This window comes from Diceros bicornis, chromosome 16 (assembly GCF_020826845.1).
Source record: "Diceros bicornis minor isolate mBicDic1 chromosome 16, mDicBic1.mat.cur, whole genome shotgun sequence".
Lineage (NCBI taxonomy): Eukaryota > Metazoa > Chordata > Mammalia > Perissodactyla > Rhinocerotidae > Diceros > Diceros bicornis.
In genome coordinates this window covers 64,954,591-64,970,847 of record NC_080755.1, presented here as the reverse complement: position 1 = coordinate 64,970,847, position 16,257 = coordinate 64,954,591, and the positions used below count along the sequence as shown (strand labels likewise).

The 16,257-nt window shown below is 48.2% G+C and overlaps 1 protein-coding gene across 5 annotated transcripts in view; it reads left to right on the top strand.

Moving 5' to 3' along the window:
- Positions 1 to 1,158: 1,158 nt before the first annotated feature.
- The window catches only part of ZNF516 (zinc finger protein 516), a 115,387-nt gene continuing 100,288 nt past the window's right edge, over positions 1,159 to 16,257 (top strand). For 2 of the 5 annotated variants that reach the window (XM_058557319.1, XM_058557315.1), the window contains exon 1: positions 5,107 to 5,190. The gene's annotated coding sequence lies outside the window, so the exon portion shown is untranslated. Of the gene's footprint in view, positions 1,273 to 1,487; positions 1,616 to 1,966; positions 2,027 to 5,106; positions 5,191 to 16,257 lie in introns of those variants that run through there. The other 3 variants (XM_058557318.1, XM_058557316.1, XM_058557317.1) reach the window with 3 other exon arrangements.

The following is a 16,257-nucleotide window of genomic DNA, read 5'->3' as shown; positions in this document are numbered from 1 at the left end:
CGCAGATTCTTCTTGCAAAGGTGCTCACCCCTCTTTCTCCCTGTCTCTCTACTCCCCCCTTCCTCCATCGAAACACACACACACACCGCACACATGCACACAGACATACATCACACACGCACATCATACACACGCAGAATGGCCCGTGTGTCTGGGACTCCAGCTTTGCAGGCACAAGCTCCTCCCTTGAGCTCTTCTGTAGGAGTTTCTGTTGTAAATGCCATAAGTTGGAGAGGCCCGGAGCTGCATCAGCAGTGAACGTTAGCGAGCGTTAGGCACGGAGAAAAATGCCACAGCGGAAGGTAACGCCTGGACTGCAGCGCTGATTGTCGAGCGGGGCTACGTCGGAGTCTTGGACGGAATCCATCTCCACTGCGGAGTTATCCGGAGGAGAGGAGAACCATGTGGCCAGAAGTGCGGTGGGAGAAGACTGCGTTACCCTCCGCAGGCCACGGCTCCCTCGGTCTACGTCATCACCGATTCAGGGGCGCGCTCCCCCTCCCTCTAACCCTCCCGGTTCCTTCTCCTCTCCCGCTTCTCCTCCAACCCGTACCCCCGCCCCTTCCCTTTCTGCAGCAACCCCCCACCTCCACCCCCTGCCGGGTACCATTGGTGCTACTTGGAGTCAAATTGGGATTTCTATTCCCAGACTCAACTTATTGCAACTAACTACGGCCCACGGAGAGGAGCTGGGGTGAAGAAATGAAGTTTGAAAAACAGAAAAATTAGAGTTGAACTTTTCAAGGATCAAAATAAACATAAAAACAACAGTCATTTTTAAATTGCTCTACAGCAGAATCTTCGTTCTAAAGTCTCTCCAGGGGGACCCCTTTGATCTTGATTCAGGACTTAATTTATTGATACTCTGCGTCTGAATACCCCCAAACGCATTTACCAGGAAGTTTAGTGAAACGCACACCCTAAGCCATTTGCAACGCACACCCAACTGGGACCCCCGGAAAGATACCCACGTAGAAATCTGGATTCGAGGCTTAGTGCTCAGGTGCCTAAGTCGGCTGAAAATGCATCTCCAACACGTCTGCACGTATGGATGCGTGCGTGTGTGTGTATCCGTGTGTGTGTGCGTAAACAGCTTCCCGTAACTGGATCTGCGGCAGCGTTAGTCCTTGAGAAAAGGGGTGACAACTAGCCACTGGGATCGTGATTCAGTGCTATGAGGGGAAGAATTATCTGCGTCTGAGTCATCGCGAGCCTCCAGACTTTCCCCGCAGTGTGGCAGAACTTTGTGCTGATGAGACAATAGTGGAGCGTGTGCGTTTCCTACAGGGCAGACCATTCCGGGGCTGGGGGAAGCCTGGGGCCTGCGCCCGGCCGCAGGGGCCCAGCCCCCTCTCCGCGCGGTGCAGCCCCTCGAGCCGGGCCGGCGCCGGGGTGCCCGCGGGGCTGGCGCGTCCTGGGCGCGCGCGGGCGGCGCGGGGAGGGGGCCGGGCGCGTGGCGGGCCCCGCGCGCCCTCGCGCGTCCCCCGCGCCCGGGCGCAGCTGGCGCGGTCGGTCTAGTGCAGCGCTCGGCTCCGCGCCTCGGGCGCTCGGCTTCACCTTCAGAGGCGCGGGGCGTGCGCGTCCTCCTCCTTGGGCCCGCCGCCTCCCCGCCAAGGTAGGGGTCGGGGTCGGGGGCGCTGCGGGGCCCGCGGGGGGCGGGGGCGCGGAGACCCGGGCCTGGAAGTGTCAGAAACCCGGGCGTGCGCCGCGGGGGTGGGGGGCGCTGAGGAGGGGCTCCAGGGCGCGGGGAGGGCGGCTTGGCTTTCCCTGTTGGTAGTTGCTCCGCTCCGCAATTCCAGGAGAGGGAACATGCAACTTCGGGCGGCGAGGCTAGCGCCCGGGAGGTGGTTTTTACCGCAGTGGAGGGGCGGGGTGGGGGCCGGGGTGGGAGCGCGGAAGAGGCTCTGGCTTTGTACACTTCGTCAAAGGCGACGCGGGAGGAGGGGAGCTCGGATGTGCTCTCCATCCATTAGGAGACAAAGAGCAAATTGCCTTACTTTAAAGTAAAACGCTCCGGCTAATGAAGGTGGGTGATGGGGCTGCGGGCCCTGAGGAGCCGCTTCAATTATTAAGGGTTTGGCTGATGGGATCGATGCCTGTGGGCTCTGAGCGCTGCTGCCTCGGGGACGTGTTTGCGTGGGGGGGTTGTTTTTCCTCCCCCCTCCCCTGGCTGCATGCTTGTCAGCTGGGAGCGTATAAGTGACCCTAACATTAAAGAAGTGAGAGCGCCTGAAGGGAAGTTAGGGCAGGGGTGGGGGCGGGGGCCGAGGGTTCTCGCAATGACTCCGAGAGGGGTGGGGAGAGGGGATCTGGGTGGCAGGGACTCCTTGGAGATGCGCCCAGCCTCGCTGGGGTGGGGGTGGGGGAGGTATTGATCCCGGTATATACCCGGGTATATACAAGAAAAGAAGAATGCTGTGGGGTGTGTGTGTTTGGGGGGTGGGGGTGGAAAAGCGCGTTGTCTGCCATTTCCAGGGAGAACTAACATACTGAGTAGTTATGATCAGTATTTAGATTAAACCGCCTCGTCAAGTTTTAAAGAAACTTTGTATGAATAAGTTTGTTAAAAGCCAGCCGAGTTGGGTATTTAAAACAGCGGTTTATAGACGAAGATTGGTGTGCGGTGACAATCAGCCATGGTGGGCTGGGAAGCCAATGGACCCCTGCTATTAGGGACCAGAGAGACCTAGCCTTTTGCCCGAAAAATGTGGGTCTGTAAATTAGTCCCATTTATTATCAGCGTTAATAAGCTCCCCGCAGCAGACCGGGATCAGACCGGGAGCTTCTGGCTTGTGTATCTGTATATTTCTCATTCCGCTGGGCTTATTGATAAAGAATTACTTGGTCTCTGGGTGTGCAAAGATCAACGTGCTCAGCTCTCTTTTTAAATATATTCATTCTGTGCCTTATTTAATCCAGATGCACAAAAAGCCATTTGCAGCTGCATTGTTGGTTTACATTTTTTTTGAAAAGGCGACTGGTGTAACCTGTGGAATTTGAAATGCAAATAAAAGCCTGTAGGAGTTGAGGCAGAACAAATCAGCATTTATAAAGTGAAAAAGATTTAATGTCTTTGAAATCATTGCAGAGGAAAAAAACTGGAGAGGGGGAGTGATTTTTCAGGGAGTGAATTGTGACGTCAGGTCTTTTTGGAAAAGATGTTATTTTTAAGGTCTGAAACCCGCGTATGTAAAGTGCTTACAGGAAAAACAGATTACAAGATTAACATCTGTTAACATGATCGTTTATCTCCAGCCAAAATTAGGTCAGTTCTTTCTTAAGGAAACACGATTGCTGGCGCATGCTTAAATAATAAAGTTAAAATAATGAGTTCATAAATTAGGACAGGCGTTTGTTAATAATCTGACCTGTGAAAAACATTTTTTAATTTCGAGATCAATGAAAGGTCAAAGTCCCTTTTGGGTATTGAGAACAACTCTTCACCCTGCGTCCAACCCTCCCGGATGGCCCCCTCCCTCCTTACTCCGAGCTCCTCTCCGCCCCCACCCCGGATTGCTAATTTCCCTTTTCAGCCATTGTGGAAGTACAAAATATGTCTAAGTGGATATTGTCTGACGCCCCCCTCGTTAAAGAAGGCAAACTCTCTCCGCGCAGATGGCTAACTTTCAGAGCTCTGCTGTTGTTTTACCATTAAATGAAACGGTAGGGAGGGGGGTGAAAAAAAGAAGGAAACAGCCTCACAGAGTTTCCCTGCCCCCTGGGCGTGAGTGACGGTTCTGCCGGCCAATCCGCAGCGGCTTTCTCCATCCCGGAGGTAATTTGGGGGGTGTGTTTGTGTGTGCGCGCGCGCGCGTGCATGCGCCCATGTGTCTGCACACTAAGTCCGACCAGCGCCGCGCATCCGCAGGCTTCTGATTTGCACAGCTGTGTGCTGTAGACGTGGACACGCTTTTATCCGAGTCTGCAGCTAGATGGGCACGCAGCACTCCCGATAGAGACCTTGCCTCCTCCGAGTGTCCTCATAAGAGGCGCTTTCAGATTCAAGTGGAAACCTGCAGAAGGGGAAGAAAAGAGGAGTGATGTGATTGTGCTTCTCAACAATTGGGGAATCGAAATGCGCGGTTCCTTCCTTCTCGTTTCCACGCGGCGCGCCTGGGATCCGGGTGACGGAGCCCACTCGCCAGGCGCGAAACATACAGAGAACCAGGATTGTTGAGACCGGTGTTAACTCCGTAGAAAAGTGAAGGACAGTATGTACCTTCCAACTTCAAATTTTATTGTTTCACTGGAAGTTGATACTTAGCAAATTCTAGAATTTGACCTGCTCACGGTCAGTGAAAGTTCTGCTGCCCACCCGACTTATGAATGCGGAGAGCTGGCCACGTCTTCCCTGCACAATGGGCATATTCACGCGCGCAGTGCGTCACGGGCCGCCTCACGTTTCGTAGTGGCTTAATCTGGCACCAGTTTCCCCAGGAATATTGGTAGTGTGTGTGTGTGGAAGTGTATGGACCAGACCTGGCCAGGTGGCATCTCTCTTTCACTGTTGGAGTTGCTGTGCTGCTTCACTCCGGGATGGAGGGTGCTGCTGCAGTGGACGGGTTAGAGACCCACGTGTGCCCCTCTCTGCAGGGAGACCCCCTGGGAGGGACCCCGCGACCCGGCCTCGTCCACGCATGGTGTGCCCGGCTGCCGGGCTGCACCGAGGTCACCCGGAGGGTCCATGGGCGACCCCAGGCGACCTTCGTCCTCCCCCTGCAAGAAGCTAACTAGGTTACGAGGTGGTGTCCCGCCCCGCACCTCCCACTCGGGCCATTTCCGCCCCCTGTCCCCGAGTTAGACCTGATTCTGCCCCATCTCAGTGAGCCAGCGGCTTGAGGAATGGGCAGCACTGGGAAGGTGTCGCTGGATTAAATCATTCCTATTTCTGTATCTCCTTGCGGTGCGGCGCTGGGCCGGGCGCCCCTGGGGGAGGCGGGGGGCGGGGGCGTGGCGAGGGCGGGGGGATTTACCTGCCCGCCCCGGGGGCGGGGGCGGGGCGGCGGCAGCTTGTTGCTGGGCTTCGGGGGGAGGGCCGTGGGCGGGCCGGGCAGGGTGGAGAGGGGGGAGGGCCCGGCCCGCGCCCCCGCCCCCGTCATGTGGAGCGGACGTCACACGCCTGCACTGTAACCCAAGAAGTGAAAGAGACGGGGACCCACGGCCCAACTTCGCACCGTAACAAAGGCGGGGGTCCGTGAGGGCCGGGGGGAGCAGCTGGGGAGGGAGGGAGGGAGCAAGAGGGAGGGGGCAGGGGGTGGGGCAGCCGGGTCCGGGGAGTAGGGGGAGCGGGGGCCTGGGCTGGGCCGGGGTCTGCGCGAGGCTAGGGGTGGTAGGGGCCTGGCCCGGGCGGGGGTCTGCGCAGGGGCTGGGGGCGGTGGGGGCCCGGCCCGGGCGGGGGTCTGTGCGGAGCCCGGGCAAGGAGTGGGGGCCTGGCCGGCACTGGGGTCTGCGCGGGGCCGGGGGGTGGGGACTTGGCCCGGGCGGGGGTCTGCGGGCGGTGCGGACTGCGCTCCGGGGGCCGAGGCGCTGCGGAGGCCAGGTAATTGGTTTCTATTTTAAACTTCACTTTGTTCTGGCGGAGGTGGGGCGGTGGGAAAGGCGTGGCCCCCGAGGACGATTACATAAGTGTTCACACCTGATTCGGTCCCGGGCCGGGGGCACCGCGCGGGTTTGGGTGGGAGGTGCTGGAGGGCGTCGGGCCCGGGCATCCCCGCGTGGGGTAGTGTCCTGCCGGTGTGCCCTAACCCCGGCTCCGCGCGGGGGAGCCCGCGTGGACTCTGGGGCGGTTTTGGGAGCCCAGATGTGCCCGTGGTCGTGGGGCCTGGCCTGCCAGCGGGGTCCACTGCGTTAACAAAGGGCAGGGGCCCTGGACCCTCGGCGCGCACCGCGCTGACCTAGCAGCGAGTCACAAAAGGAACTTTAGACGGGGGTCTTGATTAAACATGCCGCGAAAGGTATTCCCCCACGAACCTGCCGTAAGTCTCCAATCCTGATTAAAGATGATTTAAAAATTGATGTACCTCCACCCTGTGGCTGTGTAATAAAAACCGTGAAAGTACTGATCGGAGCAGAAGCGAGGGTAGTTATTCCCCCAACAGGATCTTGTCCAGATTATGTTTTAAGCCGCCCTATTAATATGATTGGAGTATTTTGGTTTAGGAATGTAAGTGCTACTTTAAGGAACCAGGCATGCATGCTATTTGATAGGATACTTTCTACAGCCGCGTAAAAATGAGCTCATCTTATCGTTTGTTTGTTCCTCCTTCATTTTCTGTTGCATTCTTTGATTGTGGCGTCAAAATAGCCGTGTTATTTATATTTACACACACCGGCCAGAATTAAATATACCGCATGCCACTGCTGCACACGAATCAGAGAGTTTCCCCCTCTTGGTAAAATTGGAGAGCGAGCTGAGTGCTGAAGGGGGTGCCTGGGAGCTGGGTTGGTGGAGGAGGACATCTTTAGTTTCACGAGAGTGACTCCCGTGCCATCTTGAATGGGCCCTGGGAGAAACCGAGCTCTGAGCAAGACTCAAGCATTTTGGTAATGGCATTAGAATTTTGATGTGTTAAGATGCAAACATGTCTAATATTTTTCTTAGTTCATTAGTAGGACTTGGTTTTCTTAAACTTGCTGATTTGAATGTACTGAAACATTCAGAGCACATTTCTAAAAAAATAATCATCCCAAGGGATGTGTAATAAAGCTAACTACGAGGAATGGGAATGCCTCTCTAAAATGAAACAAAACAACAAAGTAGCATATTTAGTAGGTACAGTACTCAACAGTGCAAAAGGAGGAGTTTTGCCTATTTTTATTTGTGAGAGCTTTTGTTTGTCAGTCACCTTTCCAGTGGCTTAGTATACTGAAATGTACCAGTTTCGGTACCTTAACTTGGGGATGTGTAGCTGATACTAGTTGCTGATGACCTGCGACTAGTAGTTTACATCACCTGTGTTAATCCCATTGTTATTTGTAAACGACCTTTCAAGTTGACTGGCTAATTTACCGATTGAAGTTTTCCTGGGACTCTGAAGTCCTGCCTTTCTGACTTTATAAAGATGTCCCTGAGACCAACATGGAGTGAATAGGAGAGATGTTTTTGAAAACAGGCCAGTGCTGAAAGCACAGTGTCTCCACTTCCATAAACTCGTTTACTTTCCTTGCTCCTACATGGGGATATTTGAGTTTTATAGATGAAGCATCTAATGTGGAGATTAAGTTGAGCAAAAATTATGTGAAGAAGAAAAGGAGACTTCTTTACAGAATACTTCAAAATGAGGTACACTCCAACAGATGGTTTTCAGTCTTACCAAATAGGGAAAAATGATAATGTGAGCTAGGAATTTAAGCAGAGTTTAGTCATGGATGGTTCTTGAAAAACCAGTACTCAGTTTATTGGGTTGTTGTGGATTTTTATTTATTCATTTTCCAGGATACGTGTTGGCCTTATTCATAATTTACCAGAAGGAATCTTTTAAAAAGAATTTTGTGGGAGTGGCTGGACGTCTGACTGGAGATTGTGTTTAGAGTTTCAACTGCATTATACCTTAATGCCACAGAAATAGGAAACTGAAATATAAGCTGATTACGTTCAGCAGGAAGGAGCTTGTCTGAACGTGTGTGCTTTCCTTTTGTAATATGCTTGTTTTCCATGTTCAAGGCATTGCTGTATTTTGGTTTTTACTCCATTTTCAACATTGGTGAAAAAGGCATGTGTTAATTATATAATTAAAAGTGGTATTTTGCTTATAGTGTAACTAGATTTCTAACTGAATAAAGCATGTCTGTTAAATGTGTAGAAAACAAACAACTTTTTCATTGCTGTTTGATGGCCGAATTGAGCTGCAGACATGGAAACTTTCTCAGTGTAGGCACAGATTGAAGCAGAAGGAATAGAACTGATGGAAGAAAGCAGAAGAAAGTTTAATTTATTTGATTAGATATGTGCTTTATAAATATTTGAACTAGAAGTAACATTCCTTCTTCAAAAGCAGACATGGTACACGCTGTAATGTTTAGACATTTTAGGGCTTGCATAGAGCTCTTCTGACAGTTAGTTCTTTCAAAAATGCATCTCTTTGCTGCCCCAACCCCTCCCCCTCAAACGGTCTAGAGACTGTGTGGGAAAAGTTTAATTAACTCGTCTTACTGAACGCAGTGCAGAGGATCCTAGTGGGCCTGTGCAGCATGCTGCCCCAGCCTTATGTGCACGGCCCTGAGCCTCCTGGTGCCGGGCTCTCCTCCCCCACTGTGCGTACACTGACTGCTTAGCTAGCACCCAGCACAGGGACCTTCCTTCGCTTGCTGACCATTTGGCACCCTTGCCCTTTGCTTCCAGAGTTCTTAATGTCTACACATGGAGAGTTAATTATATTACGGTCTTGAGCTCCAGACCCTTCCTCTGTTGGTAGGAAACTGCATCTCATTTGGATTTGCATTTTTCAAGTGATGGCAGTGTCAGGAGTGGATTTGTTCTGAAGGCTGTTGAGGTGGTGTTTGGAATACATGCCCTGTGTGTTATAGAGATAGACAGCAGGATGGAGCTTCCAGAAGGCAGATGTACATGTGGACCGCAAATACGCGTCCATGGCTGCCATTCAGTTTGGGTAGCAGCAGTCTTCCATTCTGTTCCGCTTGGTGCTAACTGGTGGCATGAGCCAGCCCGCCTTGACTGTGGCCCACCCTCCCATCCTCCCCTGGGGCTGTTACCCCAACCTTTCTACCTGATGGCCAATGGTATGCTGACAGCAGCCTGCTCAGGGTTTGAATGTGTCTCGGGGCCAGGAGAGTGACAGCGTTTTTCAGATTTGAGCCTTGGCCTCCATCCTCCCTGATCCCAGGAATAAGTGGTTTCGGGGTGGGCATGGGGGGTTCTCTTTGATGGAGGGGTGACCTCTGCCCTAGTGAGTTGAGATCCCCCACTTCTCCCACCCCTCTCACCAAAGTGGGGAGTGATTTATGGGTGAGAGTCCTCTTTATCATTGGCGTCTAGCTATGAATGTCTTCCAGTTTGCAGGAATATTGGCAAATTGTCACAAACCCATTTTAAGAAAGGAATCACATCAAATGTTTATTGTGAAGAATTAATAAAATTGACCTTAGGGGAAGAATGAAGAAAAACTTGGTCTATGAATTTAAAATGCCTCCCCATCCAGTTCTTTAAAAAGCATCTTTATTTTAAAATTAATTTTTTTCCAAAGAGGACTATTTTAGGGGTATGACCTAAATAGCTATAGGGTGGATGCATATACAGGCGCTATAAATGTGTTGCTTGTAGTTGGAATTTATACTCTCTGCTAAGGTATAGCAAGTGTATTTTAGATGGATTGGTAAAAATTAGTAGTTGCAACTGTCCGTTCTGTGTATTCTTTATCTCTTGCATCTGGCTGCACGTGATTTGAACAGCTGAAGCTTTTCTTTCCAAAGCTGGAGCTGGCTGTCATATTTATGTCCAGAATGCAGTGTTTTCCAGCAGCATACGTTCGGATTGTAAAGAAGTGTAATTTTGTGGCTCTCAACATTCCCTAAAAGTAGTTTTCGGAAAAAGATCTGGTGTTTCTTCTTCAATTCAAATGGTACTGAAAATTACAAAGCAGGAGTAATTAGAAATGCAACTATTTTTAGAATGCAAACATGTAAATATCTATAAAATAATGAATAAAACACCACAGGAGAATAGAAAAAATAAATTATTTAGAAAACAACTCTTTCAGATTTAGATACATTTTACTGTTTATTTCAAATATATGTTCATTCTGGTAGATTTTCTTTCTTTCTGGTTGTTGTTTTGGTCAGGAATTCAATCAAGTTGTTATGTTCTCAAAATTTAGTTTAAGAGATAGGTACTATATTATGACTGTGAAGTTCAGACAGTTCCTCAGCAGTGTGGTGGAAATAGGATGAAATATTGATTCTATTTTATTTTCAAGACAAAATGAATCTGGTGTTTTATTCCTTCAAAAGCAGGTAGACTAGTCTCTCACTGATTCTGGCTCCCCGGGGGATTGCTGATGTCAGCTCAGCCCTCGGATACAGCTGTCCTGTTATTTTCTTGCTCATTTAGGGGATGTGAGCACAAGCTAAGTGTGGTGTTAGCTTTCAGGACATGTTAAAGGGAGGCTCTTAAAAATTGAGCTTCTCTGTTAAAACTCTGCAGTTTTTTCTTGATGGCCAAGAATTAAAAAATTTTCTTCAGCATTAGTTACTAACACTTGAAAAACCCTCTTGCCTTCAACTCTTCTCATGTTGAGGAAAGTAAAGGATATTTGTTTAGGAATTTTCTCCTTTGTTTCAGAAAAGGGCAACATGTGTCTGTTTCTGCCATATGGCACTATTTAACCTATATTGCTTGAGCTGACTTGGCGCCGCGTTAGGCATTGATTTATTTCGGCATTCGAGAACGTTCTTAGAAATTTAGTACAGTGAAAGATGCCTCAAAGGTTGTGTGGAGAGGCTGTTCATGGCTTTAGCAGCTTCTCCATCAGTTATTTGAGGGTAGTGAACAAGTGTCCCTTTTTTTGTCCCTAAAATAAAATTTGTGGGAAATAGTGGGACATTAAATGTTGACTGACTGTGTTAATTCAGGAAAATACGGAGCCCCGTGTGAGTAGTTAAAACTTCTGCTGGCTGCTTGTTTGCAACCCGAGGTTGGGCTGGGGAGAAAGGACATTCACTGCTTAGTTCCCCGTTATTCCAGTGATTTTAACTCAGAGCTAAAAAATATGTGTTTTTCCCTTAAAGACTTGGCAGTTTTTTTAATGGATGGCTGAATCAGTGAACAGATGGATGATCCTATTCCGTAGTTTAAACTTTTGTGGTGCTGTTCTGGAATATCTAGAGGCGGAACTGTGGTGTTTGCACTTAAGGACTTGTTTACACATGTTATTTTTGAGTTTTTGGATAGACTTGTATTTAATTCACAAGGGTGGCTTCTCATGCCGTGTCTCAGAGATTTATTAATGTAGAGCATCACAGAACATTCTGCCTCCATTTTCAACCTCCTGTGTGGCTGTGGCATGGCCGCCAAAGCTGACTGTCTCGAGCTATCTCTTTCTCATTGAATCTGTCTCATTAGCTTTAATCATACTGTTTTTCCTGTTTTAAGGAAAGAAGTAAACATATTTATAGCCATTCATGTGTGGGCCCCCAAAGCAGGGCGTATGTGGACAGAAAGGTGGGCCTGAGTATCGCTCAGAGAATTTCACAGTGTGAATGAAGGCAGCTTCTGGTGATGCATAATTTATATTGACATTATCAGTGACACAGAGAAAACGTTTTTATGCCAGTTTGAGAAAATACCATCATTCACATTGATAATCATATTCCCACCAGATTTAGATTCCTCATACCAAAGCTTTTCATGTCTTAGCGTGACCATTAGCATAATGATGATAATTTTCCCTTTGAGTAACACCAAGCGTAATTTAAATTAGTGTTATTGTGATGAGTATAACACAGCCCAGGTGCTCAAGTGGCTTCCTTATTTCAAAAATGGGTTTTTACTTTTTAAAATGAGGCGAGGAAGATGATCTCATTCCTAAAGCCAACTTAAGAAATATGACTGTTGGTAAATAAGTGAATTCGTAATGTATAAGTACCTGCCATAGTAACGTAGACTTGGGGACAATTCTGTAGAGTCATGGGATTAGTGGTTTAGTGGGAGGATTAAAATTGGCCTCAGTAAATTACCCTGGTGACAGAAAAGCCGAATCTGTTAATGGTTTTACAGGAAGATTGGCTTATCAGTTATTTTCTAGGTTGATGAAAGATTATGGGCTGCTTAGAATTTGAACTTTAGAAAGGAAGGTTAATTTTCCTAATAGCTACACATTTTTAAGTATCTGTAGGCATTGGTTAAAAAAGGATGCTACTGTAGTTAGAATTCGGGATTTTATATGCTTGTGGGAGAGGATTTATAATCCATGTTTGTTGTTGAGTCACAAACATTCAAGGGCAGTTGCCGGTATGCGTTTCAGGCAGTTGTTAAATTAGGTCTTCCAACTGTCTGTGGAAATAGGAGACCATTTGGGAAAGTGCATTAGATCTTTTGGGCCACAAAGGCGCCATTTAGATGCTTACAAGGTGGTAGTTTACTAAACTGCACCTTCTTGGCCTGAGCACGGTTAATGTGGCTCCTTTCTCTAGACTATGGTTTTTATACTGGTTAGGAGGTTTAAACCAATTGTATAGAATGACCATGAAAGGAAAACATTTACTTTCATGATTATTTACCTTTCTTTGTGAATTTATGTTATTTCTATTTGGACTTGTTTTACAAGGTTAATATTGAGAGTTATTTATATGTTATAACTGGCAGGGAACTTAGAGATCATTTTTGGGTGAAGCCTGACATTTTACAGGTACTGGCATGCCGAACGTGTAAAGTAAGTTGAGGTCAGAGTCCACTTTCAAGATGAGCTTGTTAAGAGCATGTAATGCTGATTTAGCAGTGCAGAGTGTAGACCCAGAGGGATCGGTTATTTAGGGCCGTAGATGGAATACTGTCCCCATGTCAGTTTCACTTTCTGATGCTTAGCTCCAGCTCCAGAGAGAAAAAAAATGTTGACTGCATTTTTGCATCTCTCAATGGGAATATCATGTGAGTGTGAGAACTGGACAGGTCATCCCTTTCAAAAGCCACTGCAGCATGGCAGGGCTCAGACGAGGAGGAAATTGGGAAGCCCAGGGCACCGAAGACACCCGGCAGCTGTTTGCACAGATTCCCAGCTCAGCATGGGGCCAGGGTACAGATTTTCTTGAGAAACCTAATGGTAACACCCATACTAACATCACTTTTTATAAGAGAGTGAACGTAGAAAGTAAATGAGCCTACCTGGGATTGAAGGTCCTAAAAGAAAAAAGCCACCAAAAAATTGCAGGGAAGAGGGTCAGAGGAGACAAATGACGGTTGTGACAGACTGCCAGTCTCTCATAGACATTGTTTCCTGAGCGGCAGCAGCAGCAGGTGAATGCAGGAGCGTTGGTGGTGAGCGGGGCATCTGCATGGGTCAGTTCTCAGTGGTGGAGCAGAGGACCGCTGAGTCCTTGAGGGTCGGGGTCCAGAGCAGGTCAGGGGGGAGGCACAGGTGGAGGCTGCACCAAGAGTGGTGGGCGCTTGTTTTTCCACACATCCTTGGTGCAGGTGGGCAAGATGGCAGGCAACGAGGAGAAAGAGAAGTTGGGGAGAGGAGCAAGCTGAACACAGTGAGGTGTGCATTTCCCTTTTTTCTCTCTGATGGCAAGTCAGACACGTGGCCACACGCAGCGACCCATGGGGTGGGCTGGCTGGAGTCGAGTCTGCTCCTGGTGGCTGTATGGACTTGGCAGACTGTTACCAGCCCATAGAGAGTCTCCATCCCCTGAGCCTGCTCCAGTGAAATTGGGAGCTGGGCTGGGGTGCAGTGAAATTTTCTTCTCTGTGCAAGAGCCACTGAGAAAACCTGTCTCCTTTTGCATACTCCATGTGAGCGAACATAGCCGACATTGTAGGTTTTCTCTTAAGAGGAAAAATCACTAAATTGAGACCAAAATTTAGAATTTTTTTTCCTTTTCTGAAGAAGATAGTACTGAGTACTTTTTCATTATTTACCTGAAACTATATCCTAGGTGGTTTGCCACCTTTCTAGAAGTTTCACAAAATACGTTATGACCAGTGTAAACTAAAAATTGCAAAGATTTATCTAATCAGTGTGACACTTTATGGACATCATCCTGGATGCCCTGTGTGAGAATTTTTGCAGGCTCGTTTGAGTATCTGGCAACTGAAATCTCGTTATTTGCTTGTTGGTAGTAACAGTTTGCTTTTTATACCCATCTCGTTCCATCAAGGATGTGAGGTGCACTTGAGGTTACACATTAAATATATAGTAAAACATAAATAATAATCAAGGACAAGAAAATGAAATAAGTCATGACAAAGGGAAAAATAATATTACATATTCAGATCATAACGTCCCCTCCAGTCGCTGTCCTTGAACCAAAATTTAGAATCTGGGCTTTCCGGCAACTGAAACAAAGAGTGAAACATGGCCGTTTATGTGTTGAATCGATGCTAAGGACGAAACTCACCAGTTCTCCGGTGAAGGAAAATCCTTGTTTAGCACATAACCCTAAAGGAAACTTTTTACGTTGATTTGTATATCGGCTGTTTTTGTATAGGCTGTGTGTTTTTGTACAGGCTGCGTGTTTTTATGTAGACAGTGCCTTCAACAACATTCTTAAGGCGATGCTACAGTGGCTTTGTAAAGGTTGCTCCTTGTAGCTACTCTGACACGAAGAGCCAAGGGCTTAGGAACAAAATAGAACGCGTTGAGAGCTATTTTTTGAATCACCATGACAATATGTTCCAAGTTATTGAGCATTACAGTTTCCCATTATATTAGAAGTTTAATTTTTATGACTAATGACTTATTATAGACTTGAATCAAATTTGGTGAATGCCTTAATAACCAGCCCCCCAAATAAATAGCTCAGAAGTGGTCTGTTAAGGCTCATTTCCTTTTCACAAACATCGATCTCGTGCCTCCTGTGAGCAAGGCAGTGTCTCACATCCTCTATGTGTATTGTTTAGTATTCATAACTGTTATGAGATAGGCTGTCATGTTAGCCCCCTGTTGCCCATGAGGACGCTGAGACCCTCATGGTGAAGTCGTTGGTCAGAGTCCCACGGCGGCTGGGTTATCAGAGTAGACTGTCTTCTGGGCAGTCACCTTGAGGTTACGACCTTCCTCGTGCTTGTTAAAATGTGTAGAGTTTGAGTCTTGGCCTCAGCTGTCTGGAATTGTGTCCTGTGGAGGTCACATTATGAAGACCAGTGGCCGTCCTCCCGGCCCCCTCCCTTTTCTAGGTGGCTGGGGTGACCGATGAATCCCCTGAGAGAAGCTGGGAGCCAGCTGCGGTGTGTAGGGTCTCCTGATCTGGGACGGAATCAGTATATGGCTGTGTCTGCTCTGAAGTCGAGCAAAAGTTCTGAGTAATCCATCCAGAAAGAGAAATTTAGAGGTGGTCTGGGGATTTGAAGCAGGGCGAGTCCTGCACCAGCTTCTAGCCATGGGAGCCAGCCTGGGGGACTCGGCCCCACCCTGGGCTTGCTGACCTCTGCTTCTCCTGCCCTCTCGGCTGCCTGTTCGCCTCCTCGGCTAAAGGAGGTTCCACTGAAACCCAGAGCCCCCCTCCTGAGCTTCAGAAACCAGGGGTCTGTATTTACAAAACCTTAGGGCAGGGGTGGGCAGACTTGCTGAGAAGGGCCAGATAGGAAGTGTTTCAGGCTTCATGGGCCGTACGTTCTCTGCTGCAACTACTCAGCTCAGCCTTGTATCGTGCAAGCAGCCCAAGACAGCATGTCAGCGAATAAATACGCTTAATTTATGGACACTGAAATTTGAATTTCATGTGTCACAAAATATTCTTCTTCTTCTGATTTTTTTCCAAATGCTTAAGGATGTAAAAACCATTCTTAGCTCATAAGCTGTAAGGAAACAGGTGGCGGGCCGCAGTTTGCTGACCCATTGCTCTAGGACGGTGCTGCCTGATGGAAACGTAACACATCTGTCGTTTTAGATTTCCTAGTGACCACATGAAGAAGGTTAAAGACATGAGTAAAATTAATGTTAATAATTATGTTTTATTTAACGCATACGTATCCAAAATGTTACTTGAACATGTGAATGATATAAAAATTATTACTGAATTTGTTCTTTTTTTACACTAAGTCGCTGAAATCTGGTGTGTATTTTACACTGACAGCTCATCCCCATTTGGACTGGCCCTGTTTGGCCACCGTATAGGATGGTGCAGCTGTAGGGGTTGAGATGACGGGCCCAGTTTGGGAAGTGCCCACCATCAGCCACAGCCAGGTGCCGAGGTTGAGTCAGAAATCTCCACTCCGCAGGCACAGCTGTGTCTGTTTTCTCTTGTTTTTAAACAAGGACACTAAGGGAAGATACATTAATTTGGAAATATCTCAGTTGAATCCTAGCAGTTTAATTGAGGGAAAAAGGTTCTTTTCCCCCACTCTCAAGATCTGTGCCAGAGCCAGTGGTGGCAGTGGTGGGGGCTGAAGGGGGCCTCCTGCGGAAGGCAGCGGAGATGGCGGGAGGCTGGGGCCTGACCCCGAAGAACGTTTGTTCCTTTCTAAGACGTGATAAATTAAGCTAGCGCGATCTCGGAACAAAGAGCCGTCCCGTCTAGGTGTTTTCCTGTGTTCCCTGCAGCCAGCCCCCACCTCTGATACGGCATCTGATAACTCAGGTTTGT